At 45.0% G+C, this 10,541-nt stretch overlaps 1 pseudogene; it reads left to right on the top strand.

Moving 5' to 3' along the window:
• The first annotated feature begins 4,711 nt into the window (after positions 1-4,711).
• On the top strand, positions 4,712-7,382 carry LOC125145969 (annotated as a pseudogene).
• Positions 7,383-10,541: the final 3,159 nt, after the last annotated feature.

Here is a 10,541-nt window from a genome sequence, read left to right as displayed (position 1 = left end):
GCACTAGACCGTGTCATTTATACCCTATCTAGTGTCCCTATTTTTCAGTGACCTAAGCTATTATTCAGTTTAATGATTTCTGTTTTTTGTTTGTTTTGTATTTTGTTTCTTTTTATTTTAATCAGAGGCTTATGCTTAAGACAATTCTTCGTTTGACATTTTAAAAATAAATTAAAAAATAACTTTCGCCCCCTTTAACCGCCCATCATGGCGGACAGCGATGCATTATGGGAAATGTAGTTAATACGCTAATTACCTTAGCTACAGGGCTGTCAAGTGTCACGCATTGAGAGTGACAGTCACTCATTTCGGTCTTTTCTCACACTCTCCCGGCATACATTGTATTTCTCACGCAGAAAAACGTTTTAACTTTTTATCATATATTTAATATGCTGCAGTGCCCATAATGTATCAGTTCGCACCGCTTAGTCAAGCCTGACACTTTTCAGCCGTCCAAAAAAATGAGGCCACACAATAGCCAATCATAAAATAGCACTATCTGGGTAAGATTTAACGCAACAACCAATGAAAAAAAAAAAACATTCATTAGCGAGGGTATTTTCGATGGTCGGTTTGAACAAAACCTCAAAACAAAACAATCATGACCCTAAAAATGTCTGGGCTTGAGCTGAACTGTTTTAAATGGGAGCAACATTACAAATGATAAAGGAGTCCAAAAAGCAATAAACAATAATCTCTCTTTCTCTCTCTCTCTCACACACACACAAATTAATAAATGGATTTATTAAATTGCGGTCAACGATCCTTACCAAACCCAACAACTCCCCCATTATTTTATTTTTTTTTTTTTTTTGGGGTGGTGGGGTTGGAGATGTCACGCTTGTCTGTCTTCAAAACTTGAGAGCCCTGTAGCTAGCTTAGAACAACAGGAAAAAGAAAAAAAAAACTTATTTATGGTTATCTTGATTATCATGACACTGATCTGCTTCTGTGTGTAAAATGTTTGTGATGTGTTTTAATATTTGTTGTTCTTTTTTGTTTGTTTGTTTGTTAATAAAATGTATTTGTTTCTTCTAGTAGCTAATAGTCAACAGCTAACCTGCTTGCTAGCTATGAAATCTGCAGTTTATATAATATATAACATAATGCCTAACTGTTTTCTTTACTAAACTGCTATATAAAATAAATAAAAATAAACATGTACAGCAGAGGACATGTATACAGAACATTATTGAAACTAATTAGAAGATACCTACTGCTAATAAATGTTGTATATAAGTCTACTGTAACTTGGGGTTTGGCTCTGTAATCTGTAAACAATCCATATGTTAAATTTGTATGAGTTTATCAGACATGGGCAAGTCAGGGTGGTGTGGAAAATTGAGAGGAACCACAGTCAGAAGGGAATCTATCGTTAGGCTGACCATGTGGGGCCAGTGGTGTAGTCTAGTTTTTTGTAGTGAGTATACTGTGATTTTTTTTCCCCCTCCCAGCCTCATACGCACCCATCCTAGACTGGCACCCCATAGGCACCACCACACTCACTAATACATAAAATATGCATCCACATGTAATTTAGAGCATTATTAAAGACTGCTTATGTGTTATCAACATTCCAATTTATTATAAGCAACAAAAGTCAGCTGATAAAACCTGTGCTCCAGGTCCCATATTCATATAACATTTAAGGCTTAATCATGGGCATAAATTTCATTTAACAGTAGGGGGGGACCATAAATAAAATTTTTGAAGGGGGACACAAATAATACAGTCTAATTGTACTTATAAAGATATGTCCCCACAGTGAAAAACTTTGCTTTTATCATTATTATTGTAGCATGGAGACTGCGTCATTATGGTTATTTTCAAAGTTTTTCTCAGGTTCAAATTTTCCTTTTCTCCGTCATTTTATCTAGTCTATGACACTGTGAGGCAAGGCAAGTTTATTTATACTGTAGCACATTTCATACACAATGGTAATTCAAAGTGCTTTACATAAAGAATTTAAAACTATTATAAAAAAACATAATCACAACAATAAAAACAAGGAATTAAAAAAGGTCTAAAATTTTATTTAAAATTAATTAAGACACTTAAGAACAGAATAGAAATTGATTATACAAAAAAATACAGTGGGGTCAGTTCAGACGTAGCACAGTGCTCATTTAGTAAATGCACAGCTAATCAATATGCTAATTGTGGCCGTTAATGTTAAATTAACATTATGCCGAGTCGTCCCAAATAAAACAATGCATGGGAAACTGTTAGTTGCAGTGCACTATGCAACAAGCTATTGTAAACAAGCTAACGTTAACTAGAGAAGTAATATTTTAATCGCTAATATAGCAAATGCATGGAAAATTACATCGGTAATCAGCATTTTTGCTGCAACTAATTTATGAATGAGTCTGCATCAACTACATCAAAGAGAATCGCTTTATTTAAAGTGAATAAAATCCCCTACGTAATGGAGTTGAACATTAATTGAGCCGCAGCCACACACCCGACTCGTGTGTGCAGAGTAGGTGAGATGAACTGGGAAAGCAGGCAGTGAGTCAAACCACTGTGAGGAAGGGAAGGGGGAACTCAACTGTTTCTAAATGCATCTTTGCAGGGGGTTTTTCTACTTACACAATTATTTAGGTATATTTAGGTATACCTACATATATTTTTCACAATAAAGAGTGCAAAATTTTTGTACATTTTGGGGGGGGGGGGGGGGATCCTCAGATGGAGGATTTCGCACTTTCTTCCCGTGGGAGACTGCAGCAAGCTCTCTCAGCGCATCCCGACTTGCTAATCTCGCTTAACTGTTCAATAGACGGACCGTTATTAGATTCCGTCGCCGAACGCGACATCAGTAGAGGGATTGTTGTGAGTGACAACCCTACATTTGGAATAGCGTCTGCGTTGTGGCGAGCTATTCTTACCTCCTGCTGTGTGTTTAGTTACAGCGGTAGGAAGCATCTAATTTGCTTCGGTCTACGCGTCAAGGCGGACCTACCGGAGGTTTAATCCAAAGTCTAACAGGCTAACATGTTGTGACGAGTCTTTAGACTGCGCTATGTCGACGGCAATTACCCCCGCCAAAGGGCATGAGTCGAAGACTAAGCAGGCTGTATCCTGTCCTTGTCCATCACGTGGAGCTACCATCTCGGGCAGGGACCCTCATCCTATGTGCATAGTGTGTATGGGCCTGAAGCACGCTCAGACGTCGTTAGCGGACCCGCAGACATGCGCTCACTGTGTGTCATTGTTGGTGGAAATCTTGGAAAGGAGGCTGAAAGTGTCGGTGGCTAACCAGCAGGACCCTTGCCTGTCTGAAACTGCCTTGACAGATATGGCCCATATGCCGCGAGCTAGCAAGAGCTCGCAGGTGGATGTTGAACTGGGAGACGAGGACGCAGATGGCGATGCTAACTCTGACCTCCTCGATCTGGACATGGACAATGAAGAGGAGGAAGACAATTCCCCCTTCCCAGTCCAACAGTCTAGACCACCTAGCACGAGTGATTCGGCACCCCCGGCTGATAACAGCCTACACGAAGTGTGCAAACGAGCCGCGGCGAAGCAGGGCCTAGCCTGGCCAGCCGCCAAAGCTGCCGAAGGTGCCGTGAGAGACCTTTACGATGGGAAAAGGCTGCCGCCGACCCACTCGGCAGCGAGACAGCTCTTGCCTGCCGTGCCTGCGTGCATGAAGGAGATGTCTCGATATTGGTCTAGCCCATTTAAGAGTAAGCTCCCCACCAAAGGACACTCGATGTTGGAGATTCAGGGGATGGAGAAGCTGGGGTTGGCCGGGCCCCCAGCAGTGGAGCCTTCGGTGGCGTATAACCTCCATCCGAATTGACAATCTGTTTCCTCCTCATCTCAGTATTCACTGCCGAGTAAGATGGACTGCTTGACCGCCACGACTTTTCAGATGATGTACAAATATGCGGGGCAGTCCGTATGTTCACTGAATGCTGTGACTTTACTGTCAGCATATCAAGTGGAGATTTTGGAGGAGATGGGGCGGCAGTTGGACTCAGGTGTACCGAGCCCGGCACTCTGGGATCTGTGTTGTGAATGACGTGATTTTGCGCTCCTCATGCGGTGCTGTTCAGGGCTGCGGCCATGTAATGGGCCTGGCCGTGTCAGGTGAGAGAGCGCTGTGGTTAAACCTGTCAGGCCTGGGCGACGCTCAGAAAGCGGAGGCGATGGATGCCCCTTACGACCCAACTAAGGGCTTATTCGGGCCTGCTCTCGAGAAAATGAGAGAAACCAGCACCCTCAGAAAACAGGAGGATGAGGCTTTTCTCCTCTGTTTCCCTCTCAGTCGACACGGCAGGGCTTCGCAGCAGCCACAGCATCGAGAAGGTGGCCGATGACCGCGAGAGCTGTGAGACCTGCTCTCAATGGACAGGTCGGTCAGCGACCGCGTCCGGATGGCTCCAGACCTTGGGGAAAGCATTCTTTTGCGGCCGCGGCGGCTAGGAACCGTCCGCCCCACCCCGGGGAAAGGAAGAAAAAGTGTGCGACCTGATGCACAGGTTTTCCCCGGTCCTTCTCTCTCTGCCGGCGAAGAGAAGAAGGCGGGAGTTCAGCCCTTCTGTTCTGAGTTTGATAAGAGCTCATTATGTTTGCTCTCCTCCAGTTCAGTGAAGAGAGGGAGGTCAGAGCCATGTGCGGTGTTCACCAAGCACACACACACAGTTGAATTGATAATAAAACATGCATTATCGCAGCCAAGCCACAAGCTGAGGGCAATATGCTCCCCGGGTTCGAGAAACATGACAATAAATGTTGCACTATCGCAGCCAGGCAAACAGCCGAGGGCAATATGTTTAAAAAACCGTGGAAAATGCAAAGACATGAAATGCGCTCCCCCAGTCCCACCGCTGGGGGCAGTGCTCGCTTCCCCGTCAGCAGGAGCCCGCACGGGCTGGTCATGTCGGTGGCCGAGGGAGAATTGGCTCGTGTGTTGACGGCCGAAATCGAAACCCTTCTGCACAAGCAGGCAATCAGAGTGGTACACGGGGAGGAAAGCCATCAGGGCTTCTATTCCTGTTATTTCGTAGTTCCAAAGAAAGGTGGCGCAGCCCTCCGTCCTATTTTGGATCTGCGTGTATTAAACAAACACCTCAGAAAGTATTCATTCAAAATGCTGACACACAAGGTGCTGTGTCGATCGATTCTCCCAAGCGATTGGTTTGTGACGATAGATCTGGCAGACGTGTACTTCCACATAGATATTTATCCCTCTCACAGGAAATTCCTCAGGTTTGCATACCGGGGCACAGCATACGAATTTCAAAATATACCGTTCGGGCTGTCGTTAGCTCCGAGGGTTTTTACCAAATGTGTGGAGGCAGCCCTGTTCCTGTTGAGGGACAAGGGCATAAGGATATTGTCTTACATAGACGATTATCTGATATGCTCGTCGTCAAGGGAGCAAGCCATAAAAGACGCAGAGATCGTCCTGAATCACCTCTGAGACCTGGCTTTCAGGATAAATATGATAAAGAGCCGGCTGGTGCCCTCTCAACATACGGAGTATTTAGGGCTCAACTTGGACTCCCTTTCGTATCAAGTCACATTGACGGAAGAGAGAATAGCGTCTTTCACACAATGTCTCACTCGTTTTCAGAGGGGACGAGTGGTCCCGTACAGGCTGTGCTTACGAATGCTGGGGCTTATGGCTTCGGGGATCGCGGTAGTGCATTTGGGGCTACTCAAAATGAGGGATTTTCAGCGCTGGATCACGTGCTTGCGTATGTGCTCAATCATGTGTGCGTCGAAGCGCTCAGACACTGGAGAGGCCCTGTGACGCTCAGATCGGGGATTCCCTTAGGGGCGGTGTCATCGAGAGTAACTATGACAATGGACGCGTCCTTAAAGGGTTGGGGAGCAACCCTAATGGGCAGAACTGTGAACGGCTTGTGGCCACCACAGCTGATGCACGAACATATAAACTATTTGGAGCTATTGGCGGTGTGGCTGAAACATTTTCTGAGTTTCCTCAGAGGTCGGCATGTTTTAGTGAAAATGGACAACACCACAGTGGTTGCTTACATCAACCGTCAGGGGGGCACACGCTCCCTTCAGCTGCATCGGTTGGCGAAGAAGCTGATCGTGTGGAGCGACACACGGCTTCTGTCTCTCCGGGCGACTCACGTTCCGGGGATCTTGAACAGAGGGGCAGATTTACTGTTCAGGGAAATCCCCTTTACAGGGAGTTGGAATCTCCATCCTCAGGTGGTGAGCCAGGTATGGCAGAGGTACGGTCAGGCTGCCGTCGATCTCTTCGCCTTGCAAGAAAACGCTCATTGCCCTCTGTATTTCTGTCTGGTGGATGCAAATGCACCGTTGGGTGTGGATGCTTTAGCCCATCGGTGGCCGGGCATGCTTCTGTATGCATTTCCCCCACTGAGCTTAATCTCCCCCACTTTAGCCAGAGTGAGGGAGCAGTGTCTGTCATTGATTCTGATAGCCCCGTGCTGGCCATCCCGACATTTGGACATGTTAGCCCTCTGGGCCTGGCCCGTGAGAGGTGGAATCTGAATGCGGTCGGCTTGCCCTCGTCAGTTATACTATACAGAGTGCGAGAGCCTCCTCTACCCGCGCTCTTTATAGCAATAAATGGCGTGTTTTTGAAGAATGGTGTGGGCAGAGAGTGATTATCCCTTTTCAGTGCTCTGTTAGGGATATATTATGCTTCCTCCAAGATCTGCTTGATAAAGCAGATGTACCTGGCAGCTATTTCAGCCTGCCATGTAGGTTTTGGTGACAAGTCGGCAGGCCAGCACCCTTTAATAAGTCGTTTTATGAAGGGGGCACGCCGCATACGGCCGGTGTTTAGGCGGATGGTTCGTTTATGGGATCTGCCCATCGTCTTAGAAGCCTTGTCTCAACATCCTTTTGAGCCGATAGAGGCGGTGAGTCTTAAGTATCTCTCTCTTTAGACGGCACTGTCGGTTAGCCCGTCTTGCTTACAATTCGCTCCGGGGCTCACTAAAGTTTCTTTTCGTCCTAACCCTGCTTTTGTGCCCAAGGTTTTGGAGGCGGCATATAGGTGCCCGTCTACTGAACTGGCGGCTTTTCATCCTCCACCGTTTTCTTCTCCGGAGGAGCAGAAACTTCATGCATTATGCCTGGTGCAGGCTCTTCAGGCGTATGTGGACAGGACGGCGTCTTGGGCTACTCCTCACACAGGGAAGCCGTTATCTCGACAGCGGCTATCCCACTGGATTGTGGAGGCGATATCTGTGGCTTATGGTTGCAGGGGTCTTCAGCCCCCTACGGGTTTGAGAGCCCACTCCACTAGGGGTATGGCCACGTCGTGGGCTTTACTCAGAGGAGTTTCCGTTCTGGACATTTGCTCGGCGGTGAGTTGGGCAACGCCGCATATGTTTGTGCGATTCTACAGGCAAGACGTTTAGGAACTGTCCTTAGCACACACAGTGCTGGGAGCCGGTACTACTGTATCCGTTTGGAAACAGTAATATGGGTGCAATCCGGGAGCGAAGTTAGAAAAAGAATGTTGGGTTACTTTACATAATCCCCGGTTCTTTGATAACAGAGTGAGGTGTTTCACCAGCACTTCCCTCCTTGCACTTGGACGGGAAGAAATCTCGTTAATGACGTAGACAGGGGTCAACCTGACTGATATAGGCAAGGCGGAGTCTGGTCGCAGGTCGACCTGTCTGTCAAAGACAGACGTGGTGTCATAAGAGCTTCCGTAGTTGGTCACGCCCAAAGCGATTCCCATAGTGAAACACATCGCTCTGTTATCAAAGAACCGGGGATTACGTTAAGTAACCCAACGGTTTTATCAGCTGTCAATTTTCAATGTACATTTAAGAGTGAACAATAAACATTTGTTCAGTTCTATCACCAACACTCTGTCATTGCAGAATATTATGAACTGAATGAACTGGTAGTTTACAAAGCTTTCCAAATACATTTGTACTCGGGCTGTGGGTGAAATGTCACCCGAAGCTGCTGTAGCTTTAAGCGCAGGCTTCCGAAAACACTCAGAGTGTAGTTCGAGTCTGCTTTCATTTCATATCTTCTTTTACGTTAGTTAGTTAGTTAGTTAATTTCAAATTTGCGCCAAAAAAGACCGTCAAGCAACTGATTTTCCTCCTTGGTAAGTGACGTCAGATCAGGTCACAGGCCACGGAAGCCCCAATAATCCAAAAACGTTAGTGATTCGCAATCGCGACCACAGTCTGTGTTCGCAACACAGAGCGGGGTGAATTTATGAATGAAATTTCTGTCACAAAACGATATTGTTACGTATCCTCATGCTTTTTAAGTGGGTATACGGAAATCCTTGGCCTTTCCTAGTGGGTATACGGCATATACCTGCGTATCACAGACTACACCAGTGTGCGGGGCCATGTCTGAGCAGCACCGGGTGAAGTAGGTAAACAGAAGTAGGGCATCAGGATGGATCGGGCAGGCCTGGTGCTACAAAAATCAAAACAAAGCTAATGACCAAAAAGTAAGTAGTCCTGTATACGTCATCTAAAAGTGAGCAGCATGTACAGTATATGGTCATGCCGGTAAAGCTTGTTGAAATGAAAATGAAAGAGAGGGAGCAAGCAAAAAACTGCATTTGCATTAGCCCATGATATGTTTGTATTCGGAATTCATACTTTTAATTTATTTTTTTCATTTTTTAGGATAATTAAAAAATTTTAGTATTTTTTTCCAGTGGTGCAGCAAGTAGCACCGTGCCGCTGGTTTGATCCTGATTTGTGTGGAATCTTTGTTCTCGTTTTCCTCATGATCTCATGGGTTTCCTCCCAGCAACAAGACGATGCTAGCTAAGGCTAAGTGTGAATGAGAGCGTGGATGTGTGTATGCATATGATGGGCTCCACATCCCTTAATCTAATCGAATGGTCTTGGTTTTGACTTTGTCTCGGGTTAAGGTGGTGTAGAACCCAACACTACATCACACCAATGTTCTCTGGAAACCACTACCACCATCCAGAACCCTCATTACTTACGGAAAATAAATGGATGAAAGAAAATATTTTTTTACTAACTAAAACCGTCTCTGTGTGGTGTACAACAAGCACCACTGATACATACAGTACATACATAAACAGTTGCAAGAAAGAGTATGTGAACCCCTTGGAATAAACTGGTTTTCTGCAGTAATTTGCCATAAAATAAGATCTGATTGTCATCTAATTCACAACAATAGACAAACACAATGTGCTTAAGCCAATAACACACAAACACTTTGAATCTTTTGTGTCTTAATTGAACCCATTAAGCATTCACAGAGCTGGAGGAAAATGTAAATGAACCCATAGATCAATTACGTCAATGAAAGCTTATTTATTTGAGGAGCTTGCATACCTGGGGTCAAATTAATGAAATATGTTTGAAGGTGTGGTTTAGAGCTACTTTGATACTACTCTTCCTAAAAGTGGGTGCAGGGCCAAGATGACCCCTAAAGCACAACGCAGAATCCTCAATGAGATAAAGAAGAACCCTTGAGTATCAAATTTGAAGACATCACTGAAACTAGCAAATATCTCTGTTCATGAATCTACCATATGCAAGTCTTTGAACAGACAGGGTGTCTATGGCAGAACACCAAAGAGAAAGCCGCTGCTCTCCCAAAATAACATTGATGTGCGGCTGAAGTTTGCCAAAGAGCATCTTGACTATCCTCAGTGCTACTGGGAAAATGTTTTATGGACTGATGAAACAAATGTTAAATTGTTTGGGAAGAATACTAAACAGTACGTATGGTGCAAAAAGGGCACAGCTTTCCAACATCAATACATCATCCCAATGGTGAAGTAGGGTGGAGGGAACATCATGATTTGGGCTTGCTTCGCTGCCTCAGGGCCTGGACCACTTGCCACCATCGAGGGGATGGATTCCCAAGTTTACCAAAATATCCTAAAGGATAATCTGAGGCTGGCCATCCGCCAGTTGGGTGATGCAGCAAGACAATGACCCTAAGCACCGAAATAAACCCACCACAGTCTGGCTTCAGAAAAACAAAATACATCTTTCAAAGTGGCCCGGTCAGATCCCAGGCCTTAACCCGTGTGAGATGCTGTGGACTGACCTCAGGAGAGCTGTTTACACCAGACATCCTGCAAATGTGTCTGAGCCAAAGCAGTTTTATAAAGAGGAATGGTCAAAAATTCCTCCAGAACATTGTGCAGGTCTGATCCAGAACTACCAAAATGCTTGCTTGAAGTCCTTGCTGCTAAAGGAGGCTCAACCAGATATTAACTCCTATTAAGGGTTCACTTACTTTTCTCTCCAGCACTGATGTTAATTTAATGGATGTGTTCAATAAATTCACAAGAAATTAAAATTGTTTGTGTGTTATCGGCTTAAGCACATTGTGTTTGTCTATTGTTGGAAATTGAATGATGATCTAATGACTTTTTATGGCAAATTACTGCAGAAAACCAGTTTATTCCAAGGGGTTCACATACTTTTTTCCTGCGACTGTGTATATATATAGCAGATATAAACAGTGATGTGGCAAATCATGTGCATCCCTGACACACTGACCTTCAGATTTTGGACATTGTTATCTGCATGTAAATAATTACG

Source organism: Tachysurus fulvidraco, chromosome 1 (genome assembly GCF_022655615.1).
Source record: "Tachysurus fulvidraco isolate hzauxx_2018 chromosome 1, HZAU_PFXX_2.0, whole genome shotgun sequence".
NCBI classification, from domain to species: Eukaryota; Metazoa; Chordata; class Actinopteri; order Siluriformes; family Bagridae; genus Tachysurus; species Tachysurus fulvidraco.
Note: the sequence above shows the minus strand (reverse complement) of the source record. Positions and strands in the feature narration are given on the sequence as shown.